Source organism: Lycium ferocissimum, chromosome 6 (assembly GCF_029784015.1).
Source record: "Lycium ferocissimum isolate CSIRO_LF1 chromosome 6, AGI_CSIRO_Lferr_CH_V1, whole genome shotgun sequence".
NCBI lineage: Eukaryota > Viridiplantae > Streptophyta > Magnoliopsida > Solanales > Solanaceae > Lycium > Lycium ferocissimum.
In genome coordinates, this window is record NC_081347.1 from 63,613,078 (window position 1) to 63,626,484 (window position 13,407).

Consider the following 13,407-nt stretch of genomic DNA (forward strand, 5'->3'; position numbering starts at 1 on the left):
TAATAATTAATAACATTTGATTTAATTCAATCAATTTTAAAAAACAATACGTGACAAGTAGTCAATACTATGGTTGACTTTAATTGAAACATAAAATTATCTGAATTAGTTAAGTATTAAATAGAATTGAGTTTCATTTAGCAAGTTTAGATCTAATTCAATCAACATAAACAAAAATAGTGAAAGTAACAAATAGTCAACCCTATGGTTGACTTTAATTGAAACATTTGAATTCCTTTAATTTATCTAAGTATTACATAGGATTGAGTAACAATTAACAACATTTGATTTAATTCAATCAATTTTAAAAAACAATACGTGACAAGTAGTCAATACTATGGTTGACTTTAATCGAAACATGAAATTATCTGAATTAGTTAAGTAATAAATAGAATTGAGTTGCATTTAGCAAGTTTAGATCTAATTCAATCAACATAAACAAAAATAGTAAATGTAACAAATAGTCAATACTATAATTGACTTTAATTGAAATATTTAAATTATTTCAATTTAGCTAAGTATTATATAGGATTGAGTAACAATTAACAACTTTTGATTTATTTTTTTAAGTAGATGTAACAAGTAGTCAATACTATAGTTGACCTTAATTGAAACACGAAATTATCTCAATTAGCAAGGGTTAAATATAATTGAGTAGTATTAAGCAATTTTAGATCTAATTCAATTAGTTTAAATAGAAATAGTAGATTTAACAAGTGGTCAACACTATAGTTTGTTTTAATTGAAATATTAAATAGCTGCAATTTAGCTAACTATTATATAGGATTGAGTAACAATGAGCAACGGTTGATTTAATTCAATCAATTCTCTCTCTATATATGTGTGCGTGTGTGTGTGACACAAATAGTCAATACTCAATACCATGTCTTATAAATTAGTCGTATTTATTATAGCATGACTTAATGCTTTTTGATTATGATCATTTTTATGCGATCTTATTACTTTCTTTTTTGTTGAATATATTAGTACAACGTCATATTTCATTTTACATTTTGTGTTATTTTCTTAAAAAATATCTTAATTAAATAGTCGTATGTTAATAGGACTAAATGGAAATATCTTAATCACATATATTTGGAGTACAAGTTATATGACAATACTTCCTAACTTTGGACTGTTTGTTGTGAACATAAAGTTGCATGGGCATTGGGCTGCTCAAAGAAGTTAGGCCCAAACAACCACAACCCATATATTCAACAATATCTAATGCAGCCCAATATAAAAAATTCCCCAACATTGCATCAAATATACTTGATCAACAAGGACAACTCACTTTTAATTACATTCTGAGGGAATGCAATTAATTATAGGGTAGGCAACAAAATTTGGAATAAATTGTATAAATTACATTGATACTTGATCTATTTGAGTTTGGTGATCATGTAAGTGAAAGAAAAAAAATGATGATCATGTAAGTGAAAGAAAAAAAATGAAAAAAAAAAAATTTAGACTAAATGCGCGCACCTAGAATTGAACTCCGGACCTAAGGGTTCTAAATGCGAAACTATTGACTACATGTTGCATCTATCTTTTTTTATTTTTTATTTTTTTTTATAAATAAAATGATTAAATTAAATTGAAAGTTGTTAATAGTTACTCAATCTTATATAATACTTAGCTAAATTAAAGGAATTCAATGTTTCAATTAAGTCAACCATAGCGTTGACTATTTGTTATATCCACTGTTTTTATTTAAATTGATTAAATTAGATCTAAACTTGCTAAATGTTACTCAATTCTTTAATACTTAACTAATTGAGATAATTTCATGTTTTAATTAAAATCAACAATAGTATTGACTACTTGTTGCATTTTTTTTAATTGATTGAATTAAATCAAAAGTTGCTAATTATTATTCAATCCTATATAATACTTAACTAAATTGCAGCAATTCAATGCTTCAATTAAAATCAACCATAGTGTTAACTGCTTGTTAAATCTAATATTTTTGTTTAAACTGATTAAATTGGATCAAAACTTGCTAAGTGCTACTCAATTATATTTAATACAGTTAAGCTAATTTCATGTTTCAATTAAAGTCAACCATAGTATTGACTACTTGTTACATATGTTAATTTTTTTTTTGAATTAAATCAAAAGATGCTAATTGTTACTCAATCCTGTATAAAACTTAGATAAATTGCACCAATTTAATGTTTCAATTATAATTAACCATGGGTTGATTGCTTGTTAAATTTACGATTTTTATTTAAATTGATAGAATTAGATCTAAACTTGGTAAATGTTACTATTGAGATAATTCAATGTTTCAATTAAAGTCAACAATAATATTAACTACTGGATACATCTATTTTTCTTTTAAAAATGATTAAATTAAATAAAAGTTACTAACTGTTACTCAATCCTATATAGTACTTAGCTAAATTGAAGGAATTCAATGTTTCAATTAATGTCAACCATAGTGTTGACTACTTGTTAAATTTAATAATTTTGTTTAAATTAATTGAATTAGATCTAAATTTGCTGATTGCTATTGTGATAATTTCATTATTTGAATCCAAGCGACATTCCCTTTCTTTTAGCTGACTTTCTAAGTCAGAAAAGGTCATGGAATGTAATATTACCTTTTATAGATTTTTTAAGGTGGTCGAAATTGAAATAAAAAATTGCGCGGATTGTCCTTCATTTGGGGTGGTCTTTAATTTTTGTCCTTCAAATTGGTGGTCTTTAAGTATTGCCCTTCGCCTAACATCCTGAGATTTTGGGTTCGAACCCCAACTAAGTAAAAAAAAAAATTGCAAGGCAGATGTTTGGGTTTTCGCGTGCTGTAGTTTGCAAATTACAAATTAGGGGCAGAATTTGCAACTTCTGCCCTTGCAAATTAGGGGCAGAATTTGCAACTTCTGCCTTTAAGGTAGAGTTTTGCTTTCAAAACTCTGCCTTGCGAACCCAACTTCTGCCTGGCGATTTTGTTTTAATTTTCACTTGAGCAGGGGTTCGAACCTGGGATCTTGATGTTTTAGGCGAAGGGCAAAAGTTAAATACTTTCATTTTGATGGGCAAAATTTAAAGGGAAAAAAACTTAAGTAGACAAAATTATGATAATATTTACATATTGTTAGAAGGAAAATGTGATTAACAAATGACACATTAAATAAGAGTTCTGTTGTAAACAAATTGCAATGACTCCAATTTCCTCGTTTGTCCCAGATTTTGTGCACAATGGAATTATCTTTCTCTCTCTTCTAAAGAATCTTGTACAAAAATGATTATTTTTATTTACAATTGTAATTTTACCTTCTTTCTGTTCTTTCAACCTTCTCTCTCTTTAATATATATTCATTTTTTTTTCAATCATTATTATTATGCTCATAATATTAGTGGTATACTTAGTAAGATAGATTATTATAATCATAAATATTACTGGTATAATTATAATATATATTATTATAATTATACTCATAATATTATTGATATAATCAATAATATTACTAGTATAATTAATAATATACATTATTATACATAGAATAATATTCGTAAAGTTTTGCTATACCTTGTATAATAATTTTATATACCTTGTATAGTTAATTTTATATACCTCGTATAATTTTTTGTGTGAACTAAATAATATTGTATGCAGTAATACCTCATATAACAATTATTTTTCGGATATATTTTTTATAAATAAAATGAAAGAATGGAGGAATGAGTAACAGGAGATGGAATATATTGGTTGAAGAAAATAGATAAGTTGGTAGATGTTTATCATTAAATCAGAGAGATAAATGATGGTTTATCTATTAAATGATGGATAAATGAAAATAAAGAAAACAAGATATCATTCTCTAATTTATGGGACATTCCCATTGTCACATATTTATTTTTAAATGTTATAAATGTAATAAATAGTGTTCTTTTTGTAAAATATAAAAAGTTGTGCTATTTATGTTCTTAATTCTTGTATAGTGACCTATGGTGTAATTTAGACCACCCCGAAATAAGGATATTACTGCTAATTGCCCAAATTGAAATATGTGATGCAAATAGCTCGACACAACAATTTATGTTTTTCTTGTGTAGTTTTAAATAAATAAAAACAAATTTATTATGTTAAACAGCAGTGAACTAACTAAAATAAAGTTATAATGGCTATATTCATACAAAATTACTAAGAAACGGAGAAGGGTATATTTTTAACAGGTAAGTTTAGATCTAATTCAATCAATTTAAACGAAAATAGTGTGTTTAATAGGTAGTCAGCTTTATGGTTGACTTTAAATGAGACATTGAATTGTCTCAATTTATCTAAGTGAACACTAATTAGATATAATTGAGAAGCAATTAGTAATTTTAAATCTAATTCGGTCAATATAAACGAAAATAGTGAATTTAACCTGAATTGCTTCAATTAATTAAGTATTAAATAGTATTGAGAAGCAGTTAGCAAGTTTAAATCTAATTCAATCAATTTACCTAAGTATTAGTTAAGATTTAGTAAAAGGTCTGCTAAGTGCTGATTCAGTTTCATCAAATTTTTATATAAATATGTGAATGTAACTATGGTAACACTGTTTTGCATTGAGTTTCCTATTAAATATTGAAAAGTCATTTGTTCTACCATTTAGCTAAGTATTATATAAGATTGAGTAACTATTAACAACTTTCAATTTAATTTAATCATTTTATTTATATAAAAAAGATAGATGCAACATGCAGTCAATACTATAGTTGACTTTAATTGAAATATGAAAGTATCTCAATTAGTTAAGTATTAAATATAATTGAGTAGTATTCAAAAGAAGTTTAGATCTAATTCAATTATTTTAAATAAAAATAGTAGATTTAACAAGTAGTCAACACTATGATTGATTTTAATTGAAACATTGAATTGCTGCAATTTAGCTAAGTATTATATAGGATTGAATAATAATTAGCAACTTTTGATTTAATTCAATAAAAAAAAAAAAAAAACATATGCAACAAGTAGTCAATACTATGATTTATTTTAATTAAAATATGAAATTATCTCAATTAGTTAAGTATTAAATAGAATTGAGTAACATTTAGCAAGTTTAGATCTAATTTAACCAATTTAAACAAAAATAGTGGATATAACAAATAGTCAACACTATGGTTGACTTTAATTGAAACATTGAATTCTTTTAATTTAGCTAAGTATTATATAAGATTGAGTAACTGCTAGCAACCTTCAATTTAATTTATCATTTTTTTTTTAAAAAAAAAGGTAGATGCAATATGTAGTCAATACTATGGTTGACTTCAATTGAAACATAAAAGTATCTCAATTAGTTAAGTATTAAATATAACAGAGAGAGTATTCAGCAATTAGATCTAATTCAATCAGTTTAAACAAAAATAGTAGATTTAACAAGTAGTCAATACTATCATTGATTTTAATTGAAACATTGAACTGCTGCAATTCAGCTAAGTATTATATAAGATTGAATAACAATTAGCAACGTTTGATTTAATTCACTCAATTTTTAAAAAAATATATGTGAAAAGTAGTCAATACTATGGTTGATTTTAATTGAAACATGGAATTATCTCAATTAATTAAGTATTAAATAGAATTAAGTTGCACTTACCAAGTTTAGATCTAATTCAATCAATATAAACAACAATAGTGAATGTACCAAATAATCAACACTATGGTTGACTTCAATTGAAACATTTGAATTCCTTCAATTTAGCTAAGTATTACATAGGATTGAATAACAATTAGCAACATTTGATTTAATTCAATCAATTTTAAAAAACAATACGTGACAAGTAGTCAATACTATGGTTGACTTTAATTGAAATATAAAATTATCTGAATTAGTTAAGTACTAAATAGAATTGAGTTGCATTTCGCAAGTTTAAATCTAATTCATTCAACATAAACAAAAATAGTGAATGTAACAAATAGTCAACACTATGGTTGACTTTAATTGAAACACTTGAATTCTTTCAATTTAGCTAAGTATTATATAGGATTGAGTAACAATTAGTAACTTTTGATTTAATTTTTTTAAGTAGATGTAACAAGAAGTCAATACTATGGTTGACTTTAATTGAAACATGAAATTCTCTCAATTAGTTAAGTATCAAATATAATTGAGTAGTATTAAGCAAATTTAGATCTAATTCAATCAGTTTACACAAAAATAGTAGATTTAACAAATAGTCAACACTATGGTTGATTTTAATTGAAACATTAAATTGCTGCAATTTAGCTAAGTATTATATAGGATTGAATAATAATTAGCAACTTTTGATTTAATTCAATAAATTTTAAAAAAATATATATGCAACAAGTAGTCAATACTATGGTTGAATTTAATTAAAACATGAAATTATCTAGTATTAAATGTGGATATAACAAATAGTCAACACTATGGTTGACTTTAATTGAAACATTGAATTTCTTTAATTTAGCTAAGTATTACATAAGATTGAGTAACTATTAACAACTTTCAATTTAATTTAATATTTTTTTTTTAAAAAGTTAGATGCAACATGTAGTCAATACTATGGTTGACTTTAATTGAAATATGAAAGTATCTCAATTAGTTAAGTATTAAATATAACTGAATAATATTCAGCAAGTTTATATCTAATTCAATTAGTTTAAACAAAATTAGTAGATTTAACAAGTAGTTAACACTATGATTGATTTTAATTGAAACATTGAATTTCTGCAACACTATATTTTTTGCAATTGAATATTGGATCAAATGTTTTTTTTAGAGAAATATTCCATTTTAAATTTTCAGTAAAGGAAACAGTCAAAGCAAACTACCTAAATAGCATAAACCTTTAAAAAGATCTCCTAAAACTAAGCACGACAACACTTAGAACAAATCCCATATTCCATGTCTAAAACGTATGAATTAAATACATGCTAATTTTAAGGGCAAAGTCAATTTGTTTTATTTCCAAAGAAAAGGTGTGGACTAATTGGGACCATATTTATTTTCTTTTCTTAGAATTAGAATTTGATTAATGCAAATTATTTCTGTAAATACAATCCGTATATTTGGAAAAATAAATGTATGAACAATATATATATTATTGATGAACATTAAAATTGTATAGAATATTGTATATATATACAATTTTATATATTTTGAATAATAAATGTATGAACTTAATATAGGTAATATATTGATGAAATATTAACATAATATAAAATAGTTACAGTATAATATATTCAAAATATACTAAATGTTTCTTTTAAGAATGTCATCATAAAAATAAAGTTTGAAGAAAAAAAATCATCAAATTAAGGTGGGGAGAGAGCTCATTGTGGAAGTGAGAGAAAAGAGTAAATGAGTAAAATTGTATTAATGAAAATAGATTTCATTAATTAATGGAGAGGGTTGTCTTTAATCGGAGTTTATTAATGTATTTATATTTTTTTCTATTCAATGTGCTATATATGTTACTTTTAAAAAGAAATGTTTTTCTTGTATATAATTTGTTACTAATTGGTTTAGGGGGTAAATGTCTCTAAAAAGGAAAAAAGAATTAAGGCTTTTGTATATTGTTTAGGTTGACCCACCGTATAATGAAAGAAAAAATAAATAAATCTATGTATATTGTTTAGGCTGGTCCACCGTATAATGAAATAAAAAATAAATAAAGTTGTGTATATTGTTTAGATTGGCCCACCGTATAATTAAAAAAAGATAAATAAAATTGTGTATATTGTTAGGTTGGCCTACCGTATAATATAGGTGTATGTATCTCATTTAAAAATTGTCATTTATATTCTAGTGTGACCTACTTTAATCATTACACTACATTAAAGGAGAGAGGTTGGCTGTTGGAGGTTAGGGTATTCTGGTCATTTTACTGTGGGCCAGGCCCAGTTTTAACAGTTTTGACAAAGGGGGTTTTTACATTTAGCAGCACCCTTAAGCTATACCCTTTACTTATAGTTATAGCCTTTATTACTTTAACTGCCATTGGTTTTTATGAAATTTTGCAACTACTTTGAGCTTTGTTACAAAAGCATGAATAGGCTCACCTCATATTTCTACTATATATATTATTCTACTATTATAGAAGAGTGGGTTGGGAATGGAATCGTCGTCCACCCACTCTTCTATAACAATTAATTTTTTTTTTTTAAAAAAATGAAGGTGAGTCCACGTGAAGAAATAGGAGACAATTGCAAAAATAAAAAATAAAAAAATAGGACATTTAAATAGTGATAATAAGTCCAGAAAATGGTAAAGGTACGCTTAGAGAAAATTTAAAGAAGAGAAATTCGAAAAAAAAGAAATAACGATTTAAATTGAACACAAAAACCGCTAAAGAAGTCATAAAACCAAAAGATTTAAAACTTATACCATTGGGTAAGGATAAAAATGCACTAATTTTAGATACATACGTCTCACACAAATAATGAGGAATAACATCAAGAAGACGAAATATAAACGGTCAAGAAACGTATACACATATTTTCTTAAAATGATGAAGTTGGTCTATGCTTAAAAATTTAAGACTACAACAAATGCTAACGCATGAAAGCGTTTTTCAGTGTTGTTTAGTAGAAAGAGATGATGGCATGAAACTCGGAAGGAGAAAGTGTATTTCAAATCTTTCAATTGGAGAACCAAACCAGGAAAGTCATACATGGAAGAAGCGGGCTAAGTAAAATAATTTATAGATATTTTCAATTAATTGAATTATAATACTTTTTATAATAAAAATTTCATAATTATATTACTAAAAGGTACTCTCTCTGTCCTAATTTATATAGCATACTTATGCCAAGTCTGCCCATAAGGCATGAGTATGCCGGGTTCGGCATACACGCGACCCAAACCTTGCCTTGCGATTTTTTTTTTTTTTTTTAATTTATGCTTGAGCGGGGGTTCGAACTCAGAACCTCATGATTTCTACGCGAAGCTCAAGGTTGCAACGCGAAGGACAAAAATTAAAGACCAACAACATGGGGAGCAAAATTTAAAGACCACAACTATAAGGGGCAAAATTTAAAGACCACCCCAAAAGAAGGACAATCCGCGCAAAAAAATAAAAAAAAGTGTGATACTATTTTTTGTGTTGGGCCCGTGTTAAAAAGACAGGCTTTCATCATCTAGTCTATATATACTAGTAATGATAGACTCAATTTGTGCACGGGCCCAATATATTTGTAAAGGATAAACTATAAATCATACTTATCAAACGTAAAGTGCAATAATACCGTTTAGCAAAAAAAATTGTAATTGTACTCAAATTGCTTTAAAAATATACATATAAATAGTGATGATAGAAAAACTTGGCTAATCAATAATTTAACAAGAGTATTTAACTAAACTGGAAAAATTAAAACCTTACTACTATAAAATAATGTGCATAAACTTATTTACCCTTCAACTTACCAAAAAGGAATCGGAAAGTTGAAGAAAATTAAATAGTTTTCTCTTAAAATATTCTTTTCTTTTCAACAATTTCCTTTTTCTTATTTTTACTGAAATTGTATTCATGAAGTACTTTTGAGATAATTGTCTTCAAGTTGAAACACATATATAATGGGCTATCTTGTGATTAATGTAATTACTTCAGAAACTTTGATTAATGTAATCACTTCAATGACGATACTTTGATAGTCAAGAAACATCAAAGTAAACATGATTTTACGCATTGACACTTTTAAATGTGTGAAAACATTGTCACCTTCATGTGACATCAACAACTGTAATACTTACCTTTTTAGGCACTAAAAAAAGGCTCAAACTTTCTTTTAGATTTACCAAAGTGCATATATCGTAATAAAGTGCAAAAGGAGGGGCAAAATGGTTACTTCAAAAAGCTGTTGTAAATAAATATATGAATAAACATATGAGAACAAATTATTCAGTCAAATTACGTAAATAACCCCGGGAATAACAGGCAAGCATGTTGATGGTGTGCTGGCTGCTATTCCCATTTCTTAGATAGTAAACATGATGGATCCTAACTTGTCTTGATTTTCCATCTAGCACTTCAATCAAACGTTGACCATCCAACCCGAACATAAGATAAACAACGCCATTTAGATTCCCCTACGCAAATTTAAGACACGCGTGAAGCTTCATCGCTTTAAACAGCGTGAGAGACCAATTTTTTTCTTTTTTGAATTTTTAATCATTAAAAATTAATTTTAACAAAAAACTTATTTTAAAATCTATTTAAATAATTTAAAAAAAATTGAAAACCCAACCCATCCTCTCCGATAGCCCACTTTCACCGCCGCCACATACCGCATGTTACATCGCCTTTTCCCTCACCGCTCCTCCGCCGTCGCCGCTTTTTTTTAAATTTTTAATCATTAAAAATTAATTTTAACAAAAAACGCTTATTTAAATAGATTTTGAAGCGGGGCGGGGGGCATGGCCGGCGGTGGAAGTGGGCTATCGGAGAGGATGAGTTGGGTTTTCAAATTTTTTAATTATTTAAATAGATTTTAAAATAGAGTTTTGTTAAAATTAATTTTTAATGATTAAAAATTTAAAAAAAGAAAGCGACGACGGAGGAGCGGCGGCAGTGGCGGAGGCGAGGTGAGCTATCGGAGAGGATGGGTTGGGTTTTTCAAATTTTTTTAATTATTTAAATAGATTTTAAAATAGATTTTTTGTTAAAATTAATTTTTAATGATTAAAAATTTAAAAAAAGAAATTCGCCATGGCGTAGACGGGCTATTGGAGAGGATGGGTTGGATTTTTTTCAATTTTTTTTAATTATTTAAATAGATTTTAAAATAGAGTTTTTGTTAAAACTAATTGTTTTTGTTACGGCATGACTTATTTAAAAAAAAAAACAGGTAATACATGACATATCTATCCATGTCACATGTCTATTTTTCCACGTCGCCAAATCAACGCAGCGCTTCACCGTGCATTTAGTGGTTCAAATGGACATTTTATCTTATGTTTGGTTGAGATGATCAACATTTCGGTTGGGCCTGCAGATGGAAAATCGGTGATCAGCCGTACCATCTATGACTTTGGCCTTTCTTAGATAGTAATGTTTCATACTTAGGCATGTAAAAGTCTTTTGTGCGAAATTGCGCCATACATGTGGCAAATGTCACAATAATTTGGCTTTGAGGTGGGTCCTTTGTGGACATAACATCCATTATTCATTTCACTTTATCGTGTTGTATCAATAATTTTTCGAGACAAACAAAGATATTTATAGGATTGAAACATATGAAACAAATTTTTAAGTACGTAAAATGCTTTTCACCAATTCCGTGTATATTTAGCTTGATGCAATAGGAGCATCAAGTCAGAAAACTTTATTAATTAGTCCTAATCAAGGTACCGTGAAAAGGGAAAATGGCACGTTTATGTTACTTTGTCATTTTAGATATAAATTAATTGAAAGAAATATATGCAAGTAAAATAAAAAAGAGACCATGATTAGAAAATGTTTGGTTGATTTGCAATTATAGTTTCTTTCTTCAAAATCAAAAAAGCTAATGATGTTGATGCACTAACAATTACGAATAGAGAATTAGTTGCAATTATTACACTTGATTTTTTTCTCTATTACACTTGATTTTTTTCTCTGTTGTGATACTTTCTTTATCTTAATTCTTGGAGTTAAGTGATTGATGGTAATGTCAAACTCAAGACGGCATTGTTTTGTTGTTTATGTTTATGGAGATGAAAATTGACACATCTCTTGTTTTGTATACTTGTAATCATTTTGATACCTAAGATATTGTTTTCTATTCTAGGACGTGTCAAAAATATTCTACTAAACTAACATTATTATGCGTCAACTTTAACATTTTGACTTACATGTGAAGTGAAAAGCTATTAAAGTTCTACCACAAAATGAAATACATGACAAATAAATTGAAATTGGCGAGCATTTTATAAATGAATTCAAATGTATTTAAATGCATCCAATTATAAATTTTTCTATGATTCAAACAAACTATTTAATCTTTACTTAAATGAGTTTTACTGCTAGTGTATCACTACTCTTTATTTATTTATTTATTTATTTATTTTAACTCTTCAGCCCTAGTCCTTCATTATAACAGCTTGTAGCCTATATATGTTTTGAGTTTTACAATTTAGGAATAATTACTTGGCATAACAAACTTTAAGAGGTAATTATTGATTGATGATAGTTACCTTTTAATTTATTTATATTTAGTAGCTACAGTGATTTTGCAAATTATCATTCATAGCTACACCAAAATACATTAGGTTTAGGACTTATATTTCTCCCTCCCTCTCTCTCTTTGTTCCTCTCTCTGGCCAAATACCTTTCCCTCTCTCTAGTGCCTCTCTCCTTTTTCCCTCTCTCTTCTCCCTCAGCCGACGCCGTCTCCTTAGTCTCTGCGACCAAGTTAGCTTTCTCACATATTGTTGCTTTAATGGTGGCACACCTCCCCCTCCGCCTCTTCCTCCTCCAAAGCGACACTACCAGATCTGAGAAACGCCATCGCGCTTCCTCCACTGTCATTACGCTTCTCAGATCTAACAGATACCGGAACTCATGACTTTTTCTCCTTTTTGTATCTTAGATCTGAGTGTATCTGAAATTTTGTGTCTGAAATTTTGTTGAAATACAGTCAAATAGAGTCGTTGGCTGATTCTATTTTGAGGGGAAAACAAGATGTATTTAACTGTATATGTTGGTTGAATGATCTATATACATATATTTGTATACAATTTTTCGAGTAAATACATTGTATTTAAAATTTTGCATCTGAAATTTTGTTCAAATACAGTCGTTGGCTGATTGTATTTTGGGCGCAAACTAGATGTATTTGACTTTATGTGTTGTTTGAATGAATATATATATTGATGTATCCTTTTGTTTTCGGTGCAGTTGAATGTATTTGACTGTATTTGAATGTACTTCTACAAAATTTCAGATGCAAAATTTCAAATACACTATATTTACTTGAAAAATTGTATATATATGTGTGTGTGTGTGTGTGTGTGTGTATACAAATTTTCAAGTAAATATAGTGTATTTGAAATTTTGCATCTGAAATTTTGTGCAAATACATTCAACTGCACCCAAAACAAAAGAATACATCAAAATTTAAACACACTAAAATACACAGCCCCCGTCGTGTATTTAAATGAACTTAAATACATCATTTTGAATACACATGTATTCAGAGAAATTAAGGTTGCATGTATCCAAATACAACCAAGTACATTTGGCTTCAAATAATGTTGGATACAACTGAACAGTTGATTCAAATACACTGAAATATAGTCAAATACAACGAAAATGCCTAAATGTAGCTACGAATTGTAAATAGCAAAAAGATAACTACGGATTGAAAGCAAGCGTTAAAAGATAGTTATTTATGTAAGTTGTCCTTTAATTTATTCATGTTAAAGACGATGAATTATTTCTGTCTTGCCATTTTAATTAGCCGAAAACAAATGC